The sequence below is a fragment of the Triticum aestivum genome, chromosome 3B (assembly GCF_018294505.1).
Source record: "Triticum aestivum cultivar Chinese Spring chromosome 3B, IWGSC CS RefSeq v2.1, whole genome shotgun sequence".
Lineage (NCBI taxonomy): Eukaryota > Viridiplantae > Streptophyta > Magnoliopsida > Poales > Poaceae > Triticum > Triticum aestivum.
The window spans coordinates 508,616,924-508,633,868 of NC_057801.1; the positions used below are offsets into that span (position 1 = coordinate 508,616,924).

Below are 16,945 nucleotides of genomic sequence, written 5' to 3' on the forward strand. Positions count from 1 at the left end.
TTAATTTTCTAACTTGGGACATTTTTTCCATGGATATGTAACAATCTTCTCAAAATCTAGAACAGTTTTATCCTAAACCTAATTTTTTTCTTAAACCTAGAACATTGTCCTACTTAATCTTAATTTATACAAAGACTGCAAGTCTTGTAGGTAGAATCCTAAATTTGCAAATTAGAATAAAAATGAGGCATTCTAGTGAGCATGCATCTAATTAGATAGTATCGGATGTAATGTAATAGTGGAGGAGACACATTCCCTCCCCTTGACCAACCTGATTATTTTCTTTATTGGTATAAGATTTCTCTTAAACCTTATAACTTATTTAAAATTACTTCATTATGAATTAGGTGTTATGCCGACCACATAAAAAATTAACCTAGAAGCTACAGCAAAAATTACTCCATGATGGAGTCTTTGAATCGCAATAATGGAGCTGTACAGATTGTGTTACATCTAACTTGAACAGCGGCGACAACTAATGGATCCCTTCCAAACAGCAGTCTCGGATCTGGCGAGGTGTGAATCCTGATGATGTAGCCTGAAAATAGATCACAAGCATATGGAAAAAGGATCACTAAACATCATGAGCTATTAAAAGTGTACGAGGAGAAAATCTGAAAATAACAGTCAATTATTTTATAGAACTTACACTTGTTCTTCGGAACAAATGGTAACAATCATGATGTCATATTAGAGCTTATTCAGGACATCTTTTTTACTAAAGGGAGTACTATGTTTCAGCAAAATTGTCAAACTATGTCTACACATTTAGCATACTATTATCTCTGTCATCTCAACCTACACAGCTTTGCACCTTGTTAAAATCCTAACCGTCAAAATTTATGCCATAACAATATCTAGGACTTGGATGTTAATGGCTAAAAAGCAGTTTTGCTAAGTCCCCAGTGGTGCTGTACCAAGAATATGGTGGAGTGCTTGAATCCATCATCAGCGTCGACGATCAAAGTCGGACACTGGTCACCAGTCATGCACTGCCTCCGATTCTGAAAGTGGTGAGGATAAACAGGCCAGACACGAAGTTTGCGGCTGTGGCCATGAGGGCGACGATCCTGTGCCCATGGTGCAGTGCCGACCTACAGAACACTCGCACGACCTTGCCGCATCCAGCGGAGAGGGAGCACCGGTAGCGGCTTGTAGGGGATAGACGTGCTCGTGGCCGGGGATCACCGTGGAAAGCGTTGGTTGGAGGTGCGTATCGCGCCCGTCGCTTATAGGAAGGAATGTACATGAAAAACTTGCTGCCGCTGAAGAATCATATGAATCAACCTACATGCCTTCACGTGAAGTGAGCAGGTTGCATCAACAAGAGAGAAATCAGATCAATAAGAGTACTAAACAGGGTGGCAGTGGTCAAGAACGGAATTTATCATCTCACCTTGACGCAACAGCTTGGTTCAGATTGGTGGCACTTCTGTAGGTAGCCGAGTCAATCCCGTGAAACCAACCTGAATGACCAAGGCACAAGAGAAAAACAGAGAGACTAAATAAGAACAGCCGTCCATCCAAAACTGAATCTCTGGCAAAAAACTGAATCTCTGCGTGAGCGTTCTTACCATGTCATGTCCGCCGGCTCGGAAGGGGATTCAGTTTCATCTGCAGCGGCATGGCCCTCCCTGGGGAGAAGCACGCGTCCGCGCCGTTCAGGCGATGGCCGCCGGGGCTGCACCTAGGAACCGATAGTAAGGGTAACTGAATGGGAGAGTGCCTCCCAGGATCTTCGCGTCCCCGAGCAGGAGCTCTGCGCCCGTGCCCGATCCAGTGCCTCCGGAGAACCAACCACCGCCGCTCCTCCCTATTCCTTTCTCCTTCCCTTCTGTGCTCTCTCCATCCCTCTCAACTCACTCTTTGCTCTCTCGGAATCGTCTAACTGCAAAAATCTTCTAAATGTGTAAACATGGTGATACTCCTAGGCTATTGGATTAGCTAGAAAGTTAAGGCATTCGAATATTTGAAAGCTCAGACCTCACAAGGCGAAAACTACTGCTAGTGAAATGCAGTGGAGACTGGAGACAGCTACTGGCACGTATGTGTAAGCAACATGCAAGAAGCTAACTACCACATCAGGGATCTCAGGATGCTCCATGCTTCCGGAGCAAGTTCAATTACCTGTAAGTGATCTTGGAGTAGTGAAATCAAGTATCTCATCTATACTGTATCCATACAGCAACGATCTATAGATATCTATTCTTATACCAAAAATCAAGTATGAGATCTAGGATTCAGAGTACAGATCTTTAGAGAGATAAATTTTCTTTCACAGCAAAAGCCATCTAACCAAGTCTGATGCCCACTAAAAAACACTATGTTTAATGCATGCATCTCTCAGTGAAACTTATATGAAGATAAATGAAGCAACATGATGATAGAAATCTGGAGATGGCACTAATTGATCTATTGGGTGTCATCTGTAGTTAGAAGGTAAATAAGCACACCCATGTGAACTTGAGGTCCTAGATAGTTTGTACAAATTTTCATATCACCAGACTGCCCCTTTAAACCCAAGCTGAAATACATACTTCCAATCCATGCGGCTGTACCACTGACATAACATGTGGAATTTAGATGGGCAGAAGAACATCAAATAGGTGCTTGCAATTGGGGAGGGGGGGATCTCACCAGATGAGGAGTTCCTGCTGAACATCAAACGGCTCCTCTATTCGGCAAGAAGGAGTCGCCGTTGCCGCCGACGGAGCACGTTGTGCTGCAAGAGGGGAGGGATGAACGGGTTAGGAATCTAGATCGAGCTGGTGGAGGGGAGGGGGCGGCGGGGTTGGTGGTGGTAGATGATGCGGGCGCAGGGGGAGGGGGAGTGGAGGTCGACCTACCACCGGCCGCCTCCGGCGTGAGGCAAGGCGAGGCGGACGACGGGGTGGGTCGCCGCCGCTGCAAAGCGAGGCGAAGCGCCAGAGGCATGGAGTACGAGAGGAGGCATGTGACTTTTTTTCCCAATGGCGAACCGTTTTTCACTTACGGACGTGACTGCGGGTTGAGTATCAAATAACGGAGAGATTTTTTCGCAAATTGCCGCGACGGTGAACCCGAAGACCCAATCCGTGCTTTATTATTAGAGATTAGAGAGAGACTAGCAAAAAATGCCCGTGTGTTGCTACGGGCAGTGGTGTAGCGAGGATTTTGATGGCCCATAAAAATAAAAGTGAACGATTGTGAGCTTGTACAAAAAAATAATACCACCTCGGACAAACCATATGAAACAAACTGAAAGCGTAAAATCACGGAAAAAAAGCGTATTGTGACGGTGAACCCGGAGACTCAATCCGTGCTTTATTATTAGGGAGAGGCTAGCAAAAAATGCCCGTGTGTTGCTACGGGCAGTGGCGTAGCCAGGATTTTATGTCAGGATGGTCCAATTGGCACAAAATAAAATTTACACCACAAATTTAACAAACCTACATATGCACACAAAATATATCAAAAGCACATATCAATAAGGTCTTGCAAAGCATATTAAAATTCATGTTCAAGTCTTACATTTGCGTAAAATATGACACACCTTATTTGTCGGTATACCGCCTTCTCAAGACCATGAAAGTCTCAATTATATTATCTTCGGTCACTTCGGAGAAAGCATCTCGCTCGATGTATGTGACTAGGCAATCATCAAAAAGACTATCACCCATCTTGTTTCTTAACTTGTTTTTGACCACACTCATTGCAGAAAATGCTCTTTCAACACTTGGCGTGGCCACCGGTAGAAGCAATACCAATTTTAGAAGCAAGTACACCAAATTATGAACTATATGCCTTCTTGTTTGAACAAGCTTAACTGAGAGATCAACAAGATTTTCTAGGCCTTTGAAGTTATCATCTTTTCTCATGTCATCAATATAGTTATCAAGTTGCATTTCAAGGTGCATCAAGTCAGAGCTCGAAAAATCATTGGGGTAGAACTCAGCAAGTCTACGTACCCTTTGTGCATCAAAAGCAGCAAATGAGTTGGCAGGATTCAAGGCCGACATACAAGAAAGCAACTCCATATTGACCTCATCAAACCGATTGTCGAGCTCTTGACTGATTTTATCAATAATCCCAATATAAATTTCCCTTCTAAAGTGGTCTGCATTTGTTTGAGGTTGCACAAACCGTGTTGATCTTCCATAAGGGACATAATTATTCTCCATTACAGGAACTTCAATGCCATGTTTTTTGCAAAAAGAAGTGACCTTTTCAAGGAATGCATCCCACCCATTAGACCTCAGTTCTTGCATCCTACTTTTTGCCAATCTCACAGTGACATTGCGGTAAGAATATCTTGGTCTCTTCTTTGCAAACACTCGGAAAAATCACTTGTATATCCAAGAATGAGAAACATCAAGTGTGCATTGAAAACAAAGTCAAATGACTCAAACACTCCAACAATACTATGTATTTTCGGCCATTCAGCCCTTTGTGAAGTATCTTTACCAAGAGAGACGAGCACATCACGAATTTCAGCATACATATCAATAATGTTGCGAACAATTCTATAATGAGAGCCCCACCGAGTTTCACCCGGCCTAGGCAAGCCCATTTCTTGATTTAATCCAGTCCCAGTTTCCAGTTCACCACATTCAATTGCTTTCATGATATTATGAAGTCTAGCATTTCGAAGCATGTCATGACGCTTACAAGAAACACCAACAATATTCAGCAATAAAGACACTCGATCGAAAAACCACACACAATCATCATTTCCCTTGGCAACAGCAACAAGAACTAGTTGGAGTTGATGAGAAAAACAATGGACATAATAAGCAGAAGGTGACTCTCTCATGATTAATGTTTTTAGACCTTTAATCTCCCCTTTCATATTACTAGCCCCGTCGTAACCTTGCCCACGAATTTGAGTCATGGTTAAATGGTTATCCACAAGTAAATATTCAATTGCTTCCTTAAGTGACAGTGAAGTAGTATCACCTACATGAACAACTCCAAGAAAGTGCTCACATGGCCTTCCTAGTTTATCAACAAAACGCAAGCACAGAGCCAATTGTTCTTTATGTGATACATCGCTAGATTCATCCGCTAGAATAGCATAGTGATCATCGCCAAGTTCTTCAATAATTTTCTTTCTAGTTTCTATTGCACAACATTGGACAATTTGTTGTTGTATACCAGGGGAAGTCAATTTGCAATTACGTGGAGCATTATTCAAAACATACTTATTCACCTCTTCACTATTTGTTGCAAGCCATTTCAAAAGCTCAATGAAGTTACCTCTGTTGCTAGACTCTTCATTTTCTCTGTGTCCACGGAAGGCCAATCCTTGATGCAAAATAAACCTCAAACATCTAAGTGAATAAGTCAACCGGATCTTGTAAAGACGTAGATCCTCATTATTCCCCTTCACCATAATATTAACAATTTGAGAAGCACGGGGGCTAACAAATAAGTTGTATCTCTCTTGAGCTGCCTGGTGCACACTTGCTACACCACCTTCATGCTTTACAAGCGCATCCTCTCTATTCCAAGTTCTCCAACCATCTTCAGTAAATGCATTGGTTCTATTGCCACTGGTTTTTTTATCTTTGAACAAGTAGCATACAAAGCAGAATCCAGCTTTCTTGCTAATACTATATTCAAGGCAATGATGTTTATGAAACCAAAGAGGATTGAATTGCCGATCTCTGCCTCCAATATTTCTGCTTTCAAATTGATGTGCATATGGTTGGAACGGACGCTTGAGGATATATGCTCGTCGAACTACATCTTGATCATTGACAGGATAAGATGCAATGGGCAGTCTATCCCCCGGATCATGTGAAAGGCGACTAATATCATAAACAGATGGTGGTGGTGGTGGTGGTGGTGGTGGCGGTGGCGGCGGTGGCGGTGATGGTGCTGGTGGTGATGAATCCACAATTTCTTCATTTACTCTCTCTTGCACTGACTCTAAGGTTTGCCATTCCTCTGCGGGCGCTACCGGTGCCGGAGAAGGAGGTGAAAAAGGAGCAGCCACCTTCTTCTTGGATCCATATCTCAAAAAAAGCGATGCAATGTCTCCTGTCCGCTTCATTTTTGCAACAGTTCTACAAAAAAGTTAATACATTAATTCAGTTGGAACAAAGCCCTAATGACTCAATCGGTTCAATTGACAAATCAATTGCAAAAAACTTTAAAGATTGCACTCTCAACAAATCGTTCAAATTATCAGAGCAAAAAGAAGTTGTTCTTTGAATTAGAGAAGAACAAAAATCTTATCTACACGGGGCGGGGGCTGTACGTCTGTACCTATGCGTGCGTAGGTGCGCACTGCACAGTTCCTTCCTTGCCTCGTCGGCCGCCGGGAGGGGCATCCTTCGCCGGCCGCTTGGCCGTCGCCGTCGGCAGGTGCCCTGCCGGAGTGCCGGCCTTGCGCAGTTGCGCTGGGCGATGGCGCTAGCCGCTAGGGTTTCAGTCTTTCAGACTTCCGGAGACCAGAGGAAAAGGAGACGAGTAGATGAGACGAGGAGGAGTCGGGAATTAGGAACGATCAGCGCACGCGTACCACGAAACGGAAGAGCGAGCCAACGCTTCGCATGTACATGGGCTGAGACCTGACTTGGGCTTGGAGCCTTGGATATGTTTCTTTTTTCCAGAGAAGTACTAAACCAATGGGCCAAATTCCAGGGTGGTTCATGGACCACCCTGGCCACCCTACAGCTACGCCACTGGCTACGGGAGAAGAAAACATATCACAGTTATTACCGGCCAACCACAACACCTCATTTTTCTATTCTTCACGAGATGGCACCGCCGCCCCTTGACTTCCTCCACTTCGATGTTTTAACAACCCAAACCTATTTGTAATTTTTAATAAAGTCATGGATGATTGTGTGAGTTCGTTTTTGAATTACTCTCATGTTGCCAATTATTTGTTTCAGATGAACTTCTGTCAATCCATGCTTTATTATTAGGGAAAGATATTAGCAAACACACGCACGGAGTCAATCCCACATAGTAAACACGCCCCACCTAGTAAACACGCCCGTGCATTGCAACGGGAGAAAAGTTCACATGATTCTGGCACAATAAGCTCGATTGAAGACCCCTCCACAGGTCAACATTATATATTTTTAACATAGCGCATGCACCGTGTTGTCGTTTCTCCACCTTCCTGCCTTATCGGCCATGGTCACGGTGTCCACCTGATAGCAATGCGTCCAACGTGGTGAATTGCTATATGATTATCTTGGCCACCGCACACATACACACCTGTCACTGAACCACGCCATTGCAAGTGAATGTCTAATAGCCTGAAAACTAATCTCGTCGAGCTTAACATGACGTCCGTGCTTTCCTGAACTACGACCTACATCATGCCTCATACGCCCACTCACTTTTAAATTGTATATTTTATTTATTTGAAATTTTTAAGACACATAACTACTTTTTAAATCACATGGTTTTTTAAAGAGCATGAATATTTTTAAAATTATGAATATATTTTTAAGCACGTGAACACTTGTTAGAATGACATGAAATTTGTTTTTGTGAAAGTGGTGAACATCTTTCAAAATATATGAACATTATCTTAAAACTACGCAAACGTTTTAAAGTGCATGAATGATTTCTACAAATTAGAGGACATATTTCAAAAGGCACAAACACATTTTAATGACACAAAAAGTTCAAACGTGTGACACTTCCCATATTGGATTTGGATAGAAAGTGATCAGGTTAAATTAAAACGTGCACGGCCAAGTTTTTTTCTTGATGATCACGTTAGTTTTTTCCTTGAGGCGGGACACAAAAGTATATTCCTTCTAATTTATTTCCATTCTGAGCGCAAAGTGCTTGTCCCTCAATAGTTGTGTATGAACTCAATCAATCCTTCCAGCCCCACCTCACAATCAAGCCCAATCCTTCCTTTTAATTAGTAGGTGCCTTATTATGAGCATTATGACAATCACAATCAAATCCTAGCCCAAAGCTTTCCTTCTTTTTTTATGCCCACGATACTTTCTTTAATTAGCCCATTAGTTTAATTACCGCGCTCCAATCAGGTGGCTGATTTTCTCGGTCTGCTTGATGATTCCCGACGTGACTGGTATATTAACCGGTGTGAATTGATTTAAAAATGCGAGGTGGGACAATTAGACATGAAAGACTGGTAGCTTAGTTGGTTCTTGGAGCCAAGAGCCTTAGAGAGGGTCATGAGGTCGATTCCCACAACTTTTTGCGGTGGCCCAGTAATTTTGGAATCTCTCCAGAAAAGCCCACACGCGTGGCTGTGTGGCCTGACACGGGATTATGGGCTGGGCTGGTTCCACGCAGCCGGCGTGAAAAATCAGTCGGGAAATTTGACTGCATTAGTGGATTAGTACCACCTCGCTTATACGTTTTAAATTTAAACTGAAAGCATAAATTCACAGGAAGAAAGCGTATTGTGACGGTGAACCCGACAAAGTCAATCCGTGCTTTATTATTAGGGAGAGACTAGCACACATGCCCGTGTGTTGCAACGGGAGATTTTTTCTTCACATATACTCACCCCAATATGAGCGTGGCTAGTGAGTTCAAAATTATTCATTCCTTTAATAAATTTAGCACGTTAATTCTTAATTCCTTTGAATAATAATGCTCACCTTTTGTTTTGTGATGCTTGGATTAGATGGTGAACTTCAGAAACTCGCATAGTAAACATTAGTCAGCATGAACCAGGGTTGGTCAGGTCAAAGAACTCGGTTGCGAAGCGCCTTTGTGTCAGTGCATGTGACACTTAGATCCTATATTTTATTTGCACATGCTTGTTAGTTAGGTATTAATATCAGTAATTTTGCGGATTAATTTATTTTAAAAATGTACCTATCAATATATTAATATCGAAACATGCACCATTTATTTTTATCTTTGATGAGAATACTACCAAAGGAAAAAAGGAGACATTGAGTGCATAGTGATTATAACGGAGATTTTTTTTGCAGATGCTCAATTGTCCACGCGTGCACATTATTAACATGCCTTTATACAAACACTGAATACTCAAAGATATAACATGCAGGCTTTACGATTGATTACCTTCAGTTAATATATATAGTCCGGTCTATTCCCATGATTGGGATGCCTTTATACTCAAGCATGCCCCAGCGCCAACAATCCAGCTCTAGCGCCCTCCTATTTTCCTCTAGGTAAATCATACCTAAATCAATCAAAGCTAGCATTTTTCGAAAGACAAATAAATACCCCCAAAAAAAGAGCATGTGGATGTTGTGCATTGCTCGCAGTGCCACCAACCAAATGCAAAGTGCTAAAGCATAGACACGGGTTTATGGATGAGTGCGCGTCCCCGCTTAAATTATGCACCTGACAGGCGAGCCCATAATCCTCATTTAGAATCATCCATGTAGTGGCGTGGCGGGACATCCATGCAGCCAACCTTCTTCCTCCCTTTGGCCTTTCTTAATATCAGCATGATGATTCGATTCTGCTCCCCTCCTCATATTTTTGTTCCTTATAATATTTACTCTATCACAACCTTCTTCCTCCCTTTAGAATTCAATTCTGCTTCCTTCCTACGGCAGCATATTCCCTTTCTTATTGATTCATGAGACAGCACCTTGATACCAAGAAAAATAAAAGACGTATAAAAGTTAATAGGATTGCATGTAAGCAACCGATATGGGACTAATAGATAAGTCAAGCTTTCGCTACATAACATAATGTGAGGTAGCTCAGTTGGTCATGACCTTAGTCCTAAGGTATGAGGTCTTGAGTTCGAATTAGCAAACTGGCTATTATTTTTTTCCTTCCATGGACTGCACCGGGCATTCTTTGTTGGGCCATATCGTACCTTCGTTGGCCCACGTCGTAGGATGATCGTGAAAAACGCGCTGAAAGACGCTGGACGACCGTAGCACACACACTTATTTTTAGTTTAGTACCACCTTGGATATACGTAGGCTTGAAACTGAAAGCGTAAATTTATGAAAAAAAGCGTATTGTGACGGTGAACCCGACAAAGTCAATCCGTGCTTTATTATTATTAGGGAAAGACTAGCAAACATGCCCGTGCGTTGCAACGGGAGAGAAAAAATCGTATGTAACTAACCCTATAAGCATTGCTTAAGACCCGATACAAACTCGTGTCTTCTATTTTAACATGACGCCACACTCATGTTGCCGTTTATACTCATTTGTCATTTCTTCCCTCGTCAACAGTGACGACAATGTTCATCTCATGACAATATGTTTGAATGTGGTGAATTTCAAAGCAATGATGTTGGTCACCGCATGGCCCACATGTCACTGAACCGTACCAAGACAAGAGAGTGCTTGCCATGCACCTAGTTCATATACCGGCACTCATACTTTTAAATTGTATTGTTATGATTCTCAAAAACAAAAGTATTGTTACGTGCTTATTTCATGCATGGATGGAGGGCATGTTCTACAGTACTATGTATCAAGTTTTAGAAACGTAGAGATGAAAATCACCAAAGGTGAGGATCTATGAAAGTACTCGAGCCAATCCACCACAATATATTTCTTAAATAAATTTAAGACAAATGGGTATACTCCATCTTTCTTGGGAGCTCTTGTTCATTTTTTTAGTGTATGGGGAGCTCTTGTTCAATTGGCATGCAGCCATGCACATGTGTGCTTCTGGGGTCGACACAAAAAGGTTCCAGGGCCAGATGTCGCTTGCTGTTATATTTGCAGCCGCAGAGCGGTGCCCAGCTCTTCACCAGCCACATATCCTGCTCTGACCAGCCCTATCTCCACAAGTGGGCACGACGACTCGATGGCGCGGAACCACCAGCCACCAGCGCCCCGCACAAGCCGGGTTTTCGTCCACGAGACCAAAGGAGCACGAGCTCCCACACGCGCAACACATCAGGAGGCGAGCTCCTCGCCATAGCAGGCCATCAGACCACTGTCGGCCTCCTCCATTTCCTCTTTCCATCGCTCGATCCTTCCCTTTTCCCCTCCCGTCTCTCTCTCGTTGTGACAGGAACCAAGCCAACCGCCTGACCTCCTGCTACCGGGAGCCCGGGACCCCCGCACCCCTGCTCCGCCGACGGGAATCCCACGACGGCCATGTCTCCTCCGGAGAGGAGCTGGCTCTGGTCGGGCGGTCGATGCTGCAGCACCAGCCTCCATTAGGCTAGGCATCCATGCTGCTTTTTTTAAATATTTTCTATGCCTCTCCTCTTTCATTGCTCGTGAGCTTCCTTCCAGGCTATCGATTTGTGATGCATCGCGTCTTTCTTCATGTCTTTTGTTGCCTTGTTGATTCTGCCAACTCCAAAAGTATATAAACTGCTAGGATATGATGCAAAGCGGCAGGGTGGGACTAATTAATCTGAAATTGTAGCATAGGCAAAAGAATTTTTTCCTTTGCTGCAGCCGTAAGGAGAGGAGAGCAGGTCGTGAGGTTGAATTTTTTTACCGGCCCATAGCAAATTTTCTGGCCCATTGAAGCTGCAAAAAACGTACCCAAAATTCGGAGAGGGAGGTGGACGGACGAAAATATATATTAGTACCACTTCGTCTATATTGCAATTTTGTCCATACAAATTGTAAAAGCGTGTTATGACATGAAAAGAAAGCGTATTGTGACGGTGAACCCGACAAAGTCAATCCATGCTTTATTATTAGGGAAAGATTATTATTATTATTATTATTATTATTATTATTATTATTATTATTATTATTATTAGAGAGAGATAGGGAGAGATATAATATATATATAGACACACACAAGCAAAAAAATTACCCCCTCCTAAATCAAATTAACCACTCTCGTTGTCAGGCAAAAAATAGTGATGGACCAAGCAGGCCCACACATGGAAAGCATCGATATCGCTTATAGCCATTTAAATGGGTGTGAGAGGACAACCACCATCGCTTTGCAAGTGGGCCAAACATATGTTGAATATAATACCTAAAATGCACAACTTTGATGTGCCACACATGCCTCAAAAACTGTAAACCATGCACCCACACAGAGTGAGGTTCATGAAGCGTACTACATATGATGGTCCCCTTCTCCCTCTTCGACGCATACTATATGCTTCTACCGTAATACAACCCAAAAAGAATCCTCATTGATGGTGAAAATAATTAATTAACCTCTTTCGATGTAGGTCAAAGTGATGCATATGCATCAACGATGGCCTCGTGGGCCCACAGATAGAACCGTCACACGTGAGTGTCCTAACTAGGATAACCACCGCCTGCATGCATGTGCGCAAAGAGGTGTTGTGTGATGTTTGAATAGCCATTTTTACAATTTTGATGTGGCACATGCCCCGGAAACTGAAAAGTCCCGACACTGAGTGAGGTGTACTTGTTCGCGAACGTGCACGTATAGTGTATATATATATATATATATATATATATATATATATATATATATATATATATATATGATAGGTCTATTATGACAACACCCCTTAAGAGTCTTATTTTGATAACACTATTCATTATTCTGCTAACACTCCTCCGCGCCCCGACCGGAACCACATCCACCAACCACCGTCCCACCCCCGCCCTACCCACCTTCTTCCCCGCACGCCACCACATCACACGCCCCAACCTCCCTCTCCACCTTCTGCCGCCACCACACCTCACCACCGTCGCCCCAATCCCCTCCCGCGCGCTGCCGCCATGGCTTTCCCCTACACCCCCGTACTGCACCGAGCCGCGCACCCCTCGTCACCTCTTCCCCGCGTGCACCACCGTCCATGGCCGAGGTGGATTCACTACTTCCTTCTCTCGCCGGCCCCGGCCCACCGCTCCCCCAGAAAGCCGCCACCACTTCCCACCCCACTACGGCGCCCCGACCTCCCACCCCGCGGCCACGTCACCACCCCTGACCACATCCCACCCCACGGCGGTGCACCCACTCCCGCATTGGCGTCCCCACCCGACCACCTCCCAGGCTCCCACCCCGTGGCTGCTACATCTTCCCTTCCTAGTGGCCCCCGATCCGCTCCACCTTCCTCCCGCGGACATCACCCCCCCGCCGCCGCACCCAACCCAGCTTCCTCGTCCATCCGCCGGACCAGCCACCTATCAGTGTTGCCCTGGCGCGCACCACCTCCGCCCGTCGCCGTCGCAATAAGCACCGCGCCAGAGACCTTTGGATCTCGGCAGCCACGTCCGAGTCTGCCGTGACCCCCGCAGCCGGATCTGGCTCCACCTTCTCCCCTCCTCCATCTGCTTGCCATGGAGGGGAGCCCCGCCTCGAAGAAAAAGGGAGCTTGTCAGCAACGGGGGACGCAGATGATGCGTTTGTGCTGGAGGCGCTGTGCAGTTTGCCGGCACATTCCCTGGATGCATGCGAGGGGAGTCAAACGGGGGCACCGATGCACCATGGAAGAGCAATAGTGGCGCTTGCAATTCAGAACAATGGTTTTTGCATTTTTGCTTTTGATTTCGGTGTATTTAGTGCAGTAGGTTCCTTGACGTAGTCCGGTGATTCAGCCATCTCTTACTCAGTATCAGTGTCATGCAGTTCGCTACTATGATGCGTGGTGTTTGATTTTATTGTTCAGACTTGCTCACCGTGTTCCCAACAGGAGGATCACGCCAAGACGTTTCAGCAGCACACCCACTTGTAGTTTAGTCGGCGAAGGGTTGGGGGCCACCAGGAGACTGACGGTGAGCCAGCCGCAACATCCACTATTGCTCGGCGGAACAATTTATGCATCAGTGTGGACTTGCAGTTCATCGGCGATCCACTAGCGGTTGGATCAACAAGGGCATGCAGTCCGCTATTTCCTTTTTTGTTTGTCTTTTGACGTGCTCTCGGCCGAGGACACATGGCCTTTTCTTTTGCTGTCATTCACTTGTATGGCTGCTGCGTTCTCAGATGGATGGATGTTTGTTGCCTTCTCAAATGGATGGATAATTGTAGTTTAGTGGCTGCAAAAAGTAGTGTGCGCTGCTTCGGGTGAGCTTGCTTCCGTCCGGTCCACCGGTGCGTCCGTGCAGTGCGGTGTGTGCAGTCCGCGGTATCAGATTCTTACTCTCGACAATGCAGTCCAGATTTGAGTTGTCTACAGATTTGGGACATGATAAAAATGCAATTCCCTTGTTGCCAAAAAACTAGCAACATTGTTAAAAGTTTTTTCATACAGTTAACTATGTTGCCATATAGTGTAGTAAAAAAACTAGGAAGAATATGTGGCGCACTTTGGTAAAAAAAAATCCACTACGAAGGACTCTACAGTACAGTCCATTTCAAACAAAATGCATTTAAAACATGCAAAAATGCAGTGCATTTGGTCTAAAAAGTCCACTACGAAGGACTTTTCAGTACACACCTATTAAAACAAAAAATGCATTAAAAATTATGCAAATGCGGTGCACTTTGGTCTTGAAAACAGTCCATTACGAAGGACTCTTGAGTACAATCCATTTCAAACAAAATGCATTTAAAAAATCATGCAAATGCGGTGCACTTTGTTCTACAAAAAAGTCCACCACAATGGACTTTTCAGTACACACATATTAAAACAAAATGCGTTTAAAAAATCATGCAAATGCGGTGCACTTTGGTCTACAAAAAAATCCACCACGAAGTACTTTTTCGTACACACATTTTTAAAAAGATGCATTTAAAAAATCATGCAAATGCGGTGCACTTTGGTCTACAAAAAAGTCCACCATGAAATACTTTTCAGTACACATTTTAAAACAAAGATGCATTTAAAAAATCACGCAAATGCAGTGCACTTTGGTCTACAAAAAAGTATTAAAACAAAATGCATTTAAAAAATCATGCAAATGCAATGCACTTTGGTCTACAAAAAAGTATTAAGACAAAATGCATTTAAAAATCATGCAAATGTGGTGCACTTTCGTCTTGAAAAAAGTCCACTAGGAAGGACTCCTTAGTATGGTCCATTTCAAACAAAAAATGTAATTAAAACATGCAAAAAATGCAGTGCACTTTGTTCTACAAAAAAGTCCACCACAATGGACTTTTCAGTACACACATATTAAAACAAAATGCATTTTAAAAATCATGCAAATGCGGTGCACTTTGGTCTACAAAAAATTCCACCACGAAGTACTTTTCGTACACACATTTTAAAACAAAATGCATTTTAAAAATCATGCAAATGCGGTGCACTTTGGTCTACAAAAAAGTCCACCACAAAGTACTTTTCAGTACACGTTTTAAAACAAAAATGCATTTAAAAAATCATGCAAATGCGGTGCACTTTGGTCTACAAAAAAGTATTAAAACAAAATGCATTTAAAAAATCATGCAAATGCGGTGCACTTTGGTCTACAAAAAAGTATTAAAACAAAATGCATTTAAAAAATCATGCAAATGCGGTGCATGCCTTAAAAAAAGTCCACTAGGAAGGACTCCTCAGTACAGTCCATTTCAAACAAAAATGTAATTAAAAACATGCAAAAAAATACAGTGCACTTTGTTCTACAAAAAAGTCCACCACGAAGGACTTTTGAGTACACTCGTTTTAAAATAAAAATGCATTGAAAAATCATGCAAATGCAGTGCGCTTTGGTCTTGAAAAAGGTCCACTACAAAAGACTTTTTAGCACACACCTTTTAAAACAAAAATGCATTTAAAAATCATGCAAATGCGGTGCACTTTCGTCTTGAAAGAAGTCCACTAGGAAGGACTCCTCAGTATAGTCCATTTCAAACAAAAATGTAATTAAAAACATGCAAAAATGCAGTGCATTTTGTTCTACAAAAAAGTCCACCATGAAGGACTTTTCAGTACACTCGTTTTAAAATAAAAATGCATTGAAAAAATCACGCAAATCCAGTGCGCTTTGGTCTTGAAAAAGGTCCACTAGAAAAGACTTTTTAGCACACACCTTTTAAGACAAAAATGCATTTAAAAAATCATGCAAATGCGATGCATTTCGTCTTGAAAAAAGTCCACTAGGAAGGACTCCTCAGTACAATCCATTTCACCAAAAATATAATTAAAAACATGCAAAAAATGCAGTGCACCTTGGGCTACAAAAAAGTCCACCACAAAGGACTTTTCAATACACTCGTTTTAAAATAAAAATGCATTTAAAAATCATGCAAATGCAGTGCGCTTTAGTCTTGAAAAAAATCCACTACGAAGGACTTTTTATACAATCCATTTAAAACAAAATGCATTTAGAAAACATGCAGTTCGCTTGATTGTCTCATGCAGTGCGGTTTCCTGTATGAAGTAGTGCATTCTTCTATCTAATGTGGTTTGGACGTCGATTTTGGTGTCGCGAAAAATAGTGTCCGCATTTCGGTGAAATTGAAACTACTCTTAAACCATGAGGAACTAAAAAGAGTGTTCTACATGAAAAAGTTGCGCCTTGTCGATATCTTTCCAACGATGTATCATTTGTATCATTCCGGTGACTGATTTGAATTTGTTTTAGAAAAAAGGCGGCTGCCACTCGTCGCCCGTAGCATGATTTTCAAAATTAACTAAAAAGCGTAAGGAATCTCAAACACATTTCAACATATGAAAGTTGCGCCTCATTTCGACAACGGTTCAAAAACTATAGCGAAACAATACCGAAAAAAGTAAAAAAAAAATCGAAAAAACACAATTCCGCGATTTACTAAAATTAAAACTGCTCTCAGACCGTAACGAATTAGAGAAAATAATATATATGAAAAGGATGTATCTCGACGATATCTTTTCAATGGTGTATCATTTGATTCATTGCGACGAGCGGTTTAGAGAAAAAAACACGAAAAAACACGCGCTGCCATCGTGCGCCGCACCGTTTTCAAAACTTCTCTTAAACCATGAGGAATCTCAAAAAGTGTTCAACATGACGAAGTTGCGCCTAATCCATATCTTCTCAATGGTATATTACACGCGTCGTTCCAATAAATGATTAAAAAATTAGAGCAAAAACAGTACCAAAAAACACAGCGTGCAGTATTTTGCGACAGGAAGTTCACTTACATGAGTACTACAGCACACTTGGTTCAAACAATGACCTGCACTTGCGT

General features: G+C 42.8%; 1 long non-coding RNA gene across 5 annotated transcripts; it reads right to left on the reverse strand.

The window, feature by feature from the left end:
- Positions 1-298: 298 nt before the first annotated feature.
- On the reverse strand, positions 299-2,983 carry LOC123065608 (uncharacterized). Of its 5 annotated transcripts, none has more exons than XR_006431086.1 (6): positions 2,847-2,983; positions 2,638-2,722; positions 1,984-2,127; positions 1,575-1,888; positions 1,397-1,466; positions 299-538 (listed from the first exon to the last, which is right to left on the reverse strand). It is a non-coding gene; the product is annotated as an uncharacterized lncRNA (long non-coding RNA). The 5 variants fall into 5 exon arrangements; XR_006431088.1 differs by having other exon boundaries at positions 2,843-2,980; XR_006431083.1 differs by lacking the exon at positions 1,984-2,127.
- Between the last annotated feature and the right edge of the window lie 13,962 nt (positions 2,984-16,945).